General features: G+C 41.3%; 1 long non-coding RNA gene across 1 annotated transcript in view; it reads right to left on the bottom strand.

The window, feature by feature from the left end:
- Positions 1–9732, bottom strand: part of LOC119384988 (uncharacterized) — an 11754-nt gene extending 2022 nt beyond the window's left edge. The window contains exon 1 of the long non-coding RNA XR_005182026.1: positions 9698–9732. This is a non-coding gene — a long non-coding RNA (uncharacterized LOC119384988). The remainder of the gene's footprint in view (positions 1–9697) is intronic.
- Positions 9733–10274: the final 542 nt, after the last annotated feature.

Here is a 10274-nt window from a genome sequence, read left to right on the forward strand (position 1 = left end):
ACACCCCCGCTTCTTTTATTTTGATGTATTCGGGTTTGACCAGCAAGGGCGGTTATCAACGCTCGACGCTGACCGCGCCACAGTGTTCGAGAAGCTTCGCGAGTGTAGTAGATCGTTTTGTTAATATTGCATGCAGGACGCGGATAGTCTAGATTATTCCAGTGCTTGCGCGACAACCAGTGATAAGGCTGGAAAGTTCGATGCGTGATGTAAAAAGACGGCGCATCCCAGCCATGATCAGTTGATCGACGGTCGACATTCTGTTCGCCGCTATCAGTGTATTGATGTAGTTTCACTTTCAGTTTCCCGGCCACAAGTTCGGCCAAATAAACAGTTTCATCTCGGACGTGCTGACTGCTGTCTTCGTTGACGTCACGACCACGTGACAATATGCATACATGCATGTGTACTTCAGTTGAATCAATGGATATATACATTTCTTCATGTATATCTTTGTATATGTATATATCTTTATGTATATATCCATTGATTCAACTGAAATGCGCACATGAGTAATTCATATTACAGAATTTTAGTTAACGTGCATAATTTATTGTAACTCTTTATTTAAATTTCATTGTCTCTGATATGCTTATGCCTGCGGAGACGTGAAATTGTTGCAACGTTGTCCGACCTCTCCACCTAGTTTCGTTGGCGCAGGGCAGGCGACTTCCCAATACTTCGCAGAAGTGAATGCAGCTTCTGCAGTAGCTTTGGACCCTGTCTCTATTTTCTGCTGGATTCCCGACCAATACTTCGCCGAAGAAAGGGCATTTGTAGTGCACGCTTTCGTGAGCCCGCATGTGTGCCCACAGGTATGACCGCAGATGTGGCCAGCAGATTGTTCACACGTAGGCTTCCGGATCGACGACTCGTTACGAAAGGATAGTTTGTCGTTGGGCTTGCATTCATGTGCTCCATTTGTGCACATTTGCTGCTGTGCTTTTTGTCTTATGCTTCAGCAATGCACTATTTTATATATTATGAATAACTATATGTTACATTCTTTTTCTGGCTGTTATCATCATTGATTGATCATTCAGTTTTATTTATAACAGTAGTTTTACAAGCAGGTCATTATTGTGAGCATTCTCGACTCTAATGTTTCGGTGTTCTTTTCCTCATTTGCTTTACGATCCTGCCCCCCCCCCCCTTACTCAATACTCAATACTTTGAGTACTATGAGATATATAAATAAATATTGGGAATGAAGATAATTCACAAGAATTTCTTCACGACTTTCGTTTTTCGACCGTTGGTCTTTGCAATACTGAATGGTGCCGCATCGTTTGCATAAAGACTAAAACGTCATCGCGCTGTGCTTTATACATTCGTGTTGAATAAAGAGCTTTCTTTCGGTATTTCCTTTTTCATACTGACCGGCGCAAATAAATGTAACAATAAGAAGCGACGGCAGCACCCGAAATGCTGCATTGTTTGCGCTGTGTATGTCCTCTTCTGCTCTATTTAGCTTCTTATTAGTGGGTCCCCATAACAGTCTGGCTAATGCAAGTTGGGCAAAATTGTACGTTAAGACAATTTAATGTGACTCTGAAGTGCCACTTCTACTGGTTCATGAGCATTGCCCTTCTGTTGTCGCTTATTTAAACTTCCTCTGGGCTCCCGAATGCAAGAGTTAAGAAAGTGACGGAAAGTTTTCAGTGTTTAAGGTAAAGTTTCATAACGTGTTGCTTTTCTTAACGTCTCTTTGTACTAGCCTCCGGCTGTTACCACTGAAATGATAACTATTAATATTCCTGCCCCATTATTAAAGAGAGCCTGGACATTGGCTCAAGTACATGGTATTTTTATTGCACAATGGTTGACTTTCGTTCTTTCTGGTGAACACAGCCGATCGCAACGAGAAGACGACACTGTGCTACATGAGCATATTGTGCAACGTGAAGTGTTATCCAATGATGTCGAATCGATGTACTTGATATCGTTTTTCTTTAAAATAAGGCTGTGTAGCGTTACACGCAGATGACATCATTGCCACCGGAAACATGTGACCTTGTCATTAGATTCAGAAAAGATCACAGACAAGGAACAGCTGTTGCACCGGTACTTGATTTGATACCAAGATGTTTTTCGCGGTTACTGAGACGAAGTTATTTGTAAACCCGGGACTGTGTAACCAGTCCTGCCTTGTATATTGTGCTAGGCTTTTCTTTCGGTCACTTTAACGCCTCGCTACACATGAACAAAACTTTTACAAAAGCTGCGTCTTGTCCGTAACGGCTGCCCTGTTGTGTTTTCTGTCAAACCACTTACTGGCCACCTTGTCAGGCGACAAACACAATGACCGAGATCCTGACGTGCTAACAGCAGCTACCTGCACCAGTAATTGCCTGTTATTTGACCGATATTGCCATTGTAGTGTGTGGAAAACTTCGAGGCGGAGTACCAGCTTCGAATGTGCTCGCACTTGCAGTGAGTCGCATGAAGTCCGGTAACGAATGTATAGGTATACAAACAGCTGTCTCTCATACGCACGCATTTAGCCTGCATACATCTGTAAAATGCATGAAACTTGCGATGAACATTCCAAACGTACGTAATCGTGATTAAATTTGAAGGGAATCAACGACATGACATCACGGTAAACCGCTGGAATAAAACTCATGCTCGTTTTTAGAATTACCTTATATTTATTTATTTTATTTATTTGCACTTCACCTACATCGCCATAAGGCATTGCGTAGGGGAGGCACACATGGGTAATAACATAACGCAGTTAACAATCAATATAATAGTTTCAACAACAACTCCCTATGGTGCGACAAATGGCTTATGCAACTAAACATTAGTAAATGTAAGGTCATGAAAATAACCCGACGCTTTCACAGCACACACTACCCTTATCACCTTAAAGGAACCCCTTTGAATTCCGTCAACTCCTACAAATACCTCGGAGTTAATATCACTAACGACCTATCCTGGAATATGCACGTTGATTACGTAACCCGCAATGCTAACCGTACTCTTGGCTACCTGCGCCGTAATTTTTCTAAAGCGCCCTCTTCTTTAAAATTAGTTTTGTATACAACTTTAGTCCGTCCAAAACTAGAATATGCCTGCAGCATCTGGGATCCGAATCAATCCATACTAATCAACTCTCTCGAATCTGTTCAGAATCGCGCAGCTCGGTTTATTCTGTCCAATTACTCCCGCTACGCTTCTGTATCCACAATGAAGAAGACATTACAACTACCTGATCTGTCCTTACGTCGTAAATGTCTTCGTCTTTGCCTCTTTCAGAAAATTTATCATCAAAATGAAGAGTTAAAAAACCATCTTTTTCTTCAGCCTGACTACATTTCATCACGCGTGGACCACAACTTTAAAGTTGGTGTCCCACTTTGCCGAACTCATCTATACAACGATTCATTTATCCCCCAAACCAGCAGGGAATGGAACCACCTTCCCGCCTCCATCGCTGCAATTGCTGACAGCAACTTTAAAAGTGCCATTCAAGATACGGTATTTTGTTAACTGGTATGTTCAGAAAATGTATTTTTGCTCACTTGTATGTATTACTGCACACTTGTATATGTATTATGTATTATTATGTATGTATGCACACTTGTATATGTATTAACCACTCCTTTCTGTAAAGCCCTCGGGCTCTGAAAGTATTTGAAATAATTAAATAAATAAATAAATAAATAAATAAACTACAACGATACACAAGATACTTTTAAGAGGAAAACACTCGAATAGCAGTGAACTGCACAAATTATAAACAATGACAGAGTCATACATTTTAAACACCCAAACGCTTCGAGACAACAAACCATTCTTATTGGCAGTGATATTGTGGGCATTGTTACAGGGATGAAAAAAGGTTTCATTATCAGTTTCATTAACGATATCGCCCGCGAGAGAGTTTCATTCCTGTATTGTTTTTACGAAGAAGGAATACCAAAAGAGTTGGTTTGTAGGGGTATTCTAATATTTTCAGTGAATTATCTCGTCGATTTGAGGCGTACGTTAGCGCGAAGAGATAATGAAGGGGGTTAGTGGCATTTCTATTGTAGTAAATATTATGAAGAAATTTAAGCCGCAGTTTCTGCCTCTTCACCATTAGTGGCTCCCATCCCAAGGTTTGTTTTATTTCTGTGATACTTGAAAAGGAATTATAGTTGTTGCTAACAAATCTGGCTGCTTGATCTTGATTTTTTTTAAGTCTGTCGATCAAGTATTTCTGATGGGGATCCCAGATTAAACAAGCATAATCCAGAATAGCTCTTACATACATGAGATAGAGGGTTTGTTTTACGGTCTGTGTAGCTTGTTTACAATTTCTGCGTATGAAGTATGGCGTTCTACCTGCCTTTGTCACGGTCATATTTATTTGTTTATTCCACTTACCATTGTCGGAAAAATAGACGCCCAAATACTTATAACGAGATTTATTGGTAATAATTGAATTATTGATTTCAGCAACATTTCCGAACATTTAGACTAATTTTCTAATTTTGACACCACGTTGATGTTATGCACAAGTCATTTTGCAAAATTTCGGCATCCCTTAGCGATTTAATCTCTCTAACCACTACACAATCATCTGCAAATAACTTAATGGGAGGGGTAACACCATCAACTATGCTATTAATGTAAATCAAGAACAGCAAAGTCCTAATACGCTTCCTTGTGGTACAACGGACCTAACGTTTCCTGCGGATAATTTTGAGCCCTTAATTACTACGCTTTGCTGACGACCGTTGAAGTAGCCGTTTATCCAAGTAATAACTTTAGGGTTTATGTTCGCAGAAAGCATTGCAAATTCTAACAGGTTGTGTGGGACGGTATCGAAAGCTTTGCGGAAATCAAGGAACACTGCATCTACTTGAGCGTTACTGTCTAAGGATTGTGCAATGTAATGTTGAAATTCTACAGCTGGGTTATACATGAACGTCCATTTCTGAAAGCATGCTGAGACGGTGTGAAGAAGTTGATTGACTCCAATTATTTAACTGTTTCACTGTATATGATGTGTTCAAATAACTTGCAACAAATTGCTGTTAGCGAGATGGGCCTGTAATGTTCGACGAGCTTTTTGTCACCTGATTTATGAACCGGGATTACGGTAGCAACTTTCCAGTCCTGTGGAACAACTCCGGTATTAAGTGTAGTTTCATATATAACGCATAAGTACTGTGCAATGATGCCGTGACAATTTTTAAGAACAAATGGTGATAGGCCGTCTGGCCCAACTGCTTTCGATGTATCTATTTGCCGTAACGTGCAATCAACATCATTATTGTCAATCTCTACGTCTTCCATGGAAGGCTGCGCGACTGAGAACGCCATCACATCTCCAGGCGTACTTTGAGTAAAAAATGATTAGAAATATTTATTGAAAGCTTCGGCTGTTTCTTCATCGATGCATAGAATAGTACTCTGCACAGTCAGAGCAGGAATGCTCATATCGTCTTTTCTACTCTGTTTCACATACTTCCAGAAGTCTTTCGGGTTTTTCTTTAGCCTATCACTCAGCCGGGCAAAAAATGAATCCTTTCTTATTTTTACTGCTGATTTCAGCATCAGGTTTACGTTCATCAGCTCTTGTTCATTAGTCGAGGTACTATTTTTGCGAAGTTTTCTGTACGAACTTCGTGCTTTAATAATTAACCTGCGAATGTCACCATGAAACCAAGGTTTTTGTTTCGTTCTCTTTTTTAGTATTCTACTTGGTACATGGGCTTCAAATGCGTTAAGTAGCTTATCACGGAAAGCAGACCACAGCGCTGAAGAACAACGGCTTTATGCCAAAAGCAAGAATGGTGGGTAATACAACTCTAATTCTGCAGAAACAGAAGCATAGTCACAATGTTCATACAGGAAAATTTTTCTTGGAATCGCCCGTGCTATTTGAACGTTTTTTTTATGTTTAAGTCTGTCACAATGGCCTTATGGTCGCTTGTGCCAGGAATCACCGACACAGTGGAAACAACATTGGGGTCGTTCCATAAGATCAAGTCCAGAATGGCATCATGTTTTCTGGGAACATTCACATATCGAAAACAAAACCAAAAACACTAAAGAATTCACCAAACGCAGTATAGACTGATGACCTGTTATGTGTACTACAGGTTGTCCAATCAAAATCTGGTAGGTTAAAATCCCCAATAAAAATATACTGTCTGCAATTGACGGTACCATTTCAGAAAGCAGTGTCAGAGGAGTATCACCACTGTCCGGCGGACGATAGAAACAACCAAAAACGACAGTATTACCCTTCGGTAAGTTAACGCCGCACCACACTGCTTCGGCTGAATTATGAAAAGAAATTTCCTCGCTAGTCCACTCGTTCGCAACAAGAATGAATACGCCACCGCCGTGGCGATGTCTATCTTTCCTATAAATAGTGAATCCATGTGACAAGATATCAGTATCAGTTCTTGTATTGTCCAGCCAAGATTCTGTACCCATGATAATTTGTGCTTGAGTAGTCGCCACAAGGGATGCAAACTCGTCAGCTTTATTATTAATACTTCGACAGTTCGCAAGAAGCACAGGTATGCGCCTGCACGTGTTTAAAGTCTCGTTTCTTCCGCTTCTGAGATGACTGACGTCACGTCAGTCATCCGATCGCGCATGTGCACGAAGCAGGACGGGTTATGAGTAGCATAGAGTAGCATAGAGAGTGAAACGAAACAATGCGTACGCAATGTTTCATATTTATGCAAAGAATTATTACTTTGTGTTCACACTCGCGTTCGGTAATTCTTAATTCACCTGGAGGTGCTCTAGGTATGCTTCGAAAAGCACAATGCACACAGTTGTAATTATGGTGTATCAACAGTTGCGATTAACGCTCCATTAACGTTGGTTGGTTAACGGTTGGTTAACGCTCCGTTAACCAATTTTAAGTAACGTTGCAGAACAATTCTCGAAGTTGAATTAGCAGGTTTCATGCACGCAGGGTTCCATGTAGTAAGCATAGCAATATAACATCTCAAATTAGCCTATGCGTGAGGAGGAACCACAAGAAATTGGTACGCAAGAAGCCTATCAATAAGATAGTGCTCAGAGGGAAACTAGAAGAATTTAAGATCTCTCCGCAGAGCCGACATTCTGATTTAACCGGGGAAGCCGACCAAAGCGTTGGCACAATAAACGATAATCTCACAAGTTTCATTACGCAGTGTGCAATAGAAGTTCGATGTACAATCATTAGACAGGATGTTGGCAAGCACTCCCAGGAGACGAAGCACCTCATTAAGAAACATCCGGTATGAAAGCCTCTAACCGAGCGGACAGAATAAAACTTCCAGTGCTTTCAAAGTGAATCAGGTGGTGGTCAGTTGACAGATTGTCCTCGAAAACCTCACCAGCCTATATATGCAATCACCATTGACTGAGAGTACCGAAATCCCTGAAGAATGCTATCATTATCGTCATCCATAGGACCGGGTGTCAAGGACGTGGAATATTGCTGGCTGATCAACTTACAGCCCATCGCCTACAATGTATTTACAGAGGTATTCGTTACTGAATTAAGACCTCCTTAGAATTCAATCAAATGGCCAATCAAATCCAATCCAATCAAATGGCCAAGATGGGTCTCATACAGGCAGCTCGAAGTTAGACCATATTCAAAGTATCAATCAGGCGACTGAGAATAGCGCCAATACAGTCAATCTATATATAGAAGGTGTCCCAGCTAACTGCAGCCAAAGTTCAAAAATATGCTGAGGTTGTTCATGGCGACGCGACCAAATAAATGTACGTTGCTCACTATTGTATAAAATAAGTCACATAACTTTTTGTGCTCTACGTAATTGGTTAATTAGGTCAGAATACCTAAATAACTTCTAAAGCAACGAATCTGGGCGAAGAATTTCAGTTAGAAAGTTGTAGATCGTAGTGCAAAACGCCCGATTAGACAGTTTCTAACTTTCTGTCTATTAAGTATTCGTGCTTTTTTTTTGCTTACTGCAAATGCCCGCGAAACGCCAAAAAAAAATACCACATCACACGCCTGCCTGCGCACCATCATGCAGTGCTCCCTAACGTTCCGCGTACAAACGACATGCTTCCCTCGCCGCTGTTCATGACAGCCATAAATAGACGCAGCGGTTATATTTAGTGTCATCGCTAGTAACAGGTTCCTCTTCGCACATCCACCACTCTCGTCGCTGCCCTGTCGACTTTTAAGCTGTAGCACACGTGGCCTAATGCTGTTGTCTTTCGCAGGCGGAACGTAGATAGCACTACAATTACGACGTGTAAGCGGGCATGTCACGTGTTATTATATTGCATTTGACGAACATGCGCAGGAGTCAAAAAACCACTAACACTTAATAGATAGAAAGTTAGAAGCTGTGTAATCATATGTTTTGCAAAGCGATCTGCTACTTTCTAACTGTTATTCTTTTCCCAGATTCGTTGTTTTAGAAGTCCATTACTCAATTCTACCTAATTGACTAATTAAGCAGAACATAAAAAAATGTATGACGCACTGCATAAAATAGTCTCTAACATATGCATTTGGTCACGCCGTCATAAAGTGCGTTGCCGTATTTTTGAACTCTGGCTGCACTTCAATCGGACACCCTGTATGGCCTTCATATATTAAGAGAAAGTACTTTATTCATTTGGAACCTCAGTGGTCGTGAAGCTACTAGAAAATCAGGGTGCAGGGGAGCCGTATATAAAGTACTGGAAGAAATGCGAAGCTGCTCCAAGGCCGCCGCACACCTCCATTGAGAAACAATAAATTCAAATAAAGAAACTCCTGAGGGAGACCTAAGCGATCTCTCCACTGTTATTGAACGTGCGTTTACGAGATATTTTAACGGCCTTCGAATGGTAACAGTTAGGAATAATAGTACACGGAGAATAGCTTACTAGACTGTGATTTGCTGATGGCATTGCATTGATGAGACCCTCATGGTAGGATCCGCCAAGCATGATCACTGAATTTCCCTGGCAAGGAAGCGTGATCGGCTTGAAAGTCAATATGCAGAAAACTAATGTTAAGCAGTCTCGAAAGGGAAGAACAGTGCAAAAGGCACCGGCACACTTTAAGTGCTAAAGGAACACGTCTCCTTAGGGTAGGTAGTGACCGCAGACCCAAACTATGAGGCTGAATTAAATAGAGCAATAAGAATTGGGTGGAGCCCATTGCAAGTATTCTCAGATCATGAATTACTGTTTACCTGCATGCATCAAGAGAAAAGTAAATCACTTCAAGAGAAAAGTAAATCACATCAAGAGAAAAGTAAATCACGCATCTTAGATGTACTACAAACGAAGCTGAAATATTGACACTTACGAAAATGTTCAACTTGAATTAAGGACAATGCAGCGAGCCATGGAACGGAAAATGGTATGTGTAACGCCAAGGGACAAGAAGAGAGCAGAGTGGGTCAAGGAACCAACGCGTGTTAACATCTCATTTGACATCAAGGAGAAATGAGCATGCGCAGGGCCTGTAGCAAGAACCCAAGATAACCGCTGGTAATTAAGACCAAAAGATTTGACTCCAACAGAAGACAGCTGCGTGAGGGGGAGGTATGAAGTACCGATTAGATTAAGAAGTTTTCGGGGATAACGCGTCCGCGACAGACACAGGACCGAGAAACATGGCCGAGACCTTTTTCCCTGCAGTGTGCGCAATCAGGCCGATGTTTGATCAAAGCAAGCATTTCAAACCACATTACGCGATGAAGAAAATCATGCTTACTTCAAAAGGCCGTGTCTTTCACTTCTCTGTAGCGCCAAGAAAACTGCTCTTTGGAAGGAGAGCTATGATGCTTTTTATGTCAACGAAGTGACCTTCCTGATTCCTTCAGGGGCTACACCCTCGCGTAGTTCATATCTGTCTGCGTTCTGCAATCACATTTTCCCTTAGCGATTATGCGGTTGAAAATTACATGTTGTCCTTGCCAACTGCCTTCAACATCATCAGCAGGCCCGCCGTTTCTACATTATCGTGATGCGTGACCTTCCCATGCTTTCTGTAAATAGTGCTCCCGACGTTCATTCGTTCGTTCCATCTCTACTGACAACAGACGAAGAAAAACACTCAGTCATTGATATAAATATAAACATTTACGAAAAATGTTTTATTGCTTCTTTCTTGGTGATAGAGTGTGTGCTAGCTAAAATTACCAATCTTGTCACCTTATATCACCTAGTCAAGGTGACGCACTATCTTGTCCGCATTTTAATCCCTTCTGTATTTGAGCCGACGCGCCTCATGGTCCGTTGAATTAGGAACCTTATGCACGGGTCCTTTTCGCGACTTCGTCAACTAATCA

The sequence above is a fragment of the Rhipicephalus sanguineus genome, chromosome 3 (assembly GCF_013339695.2).
Source record: "Rhipicephalus sanguineus isolate Rsan-2018 chromosome 3, BIME_Rsan_1.4, whole genome shotgun sequence".
Lineage (NCBI taxonomy): Eukaryota > Metazoa > Arthropoda > Arachnida > Ixodida > Ixodidae > Rhipicephalus > Rhipicephalus sanguineus.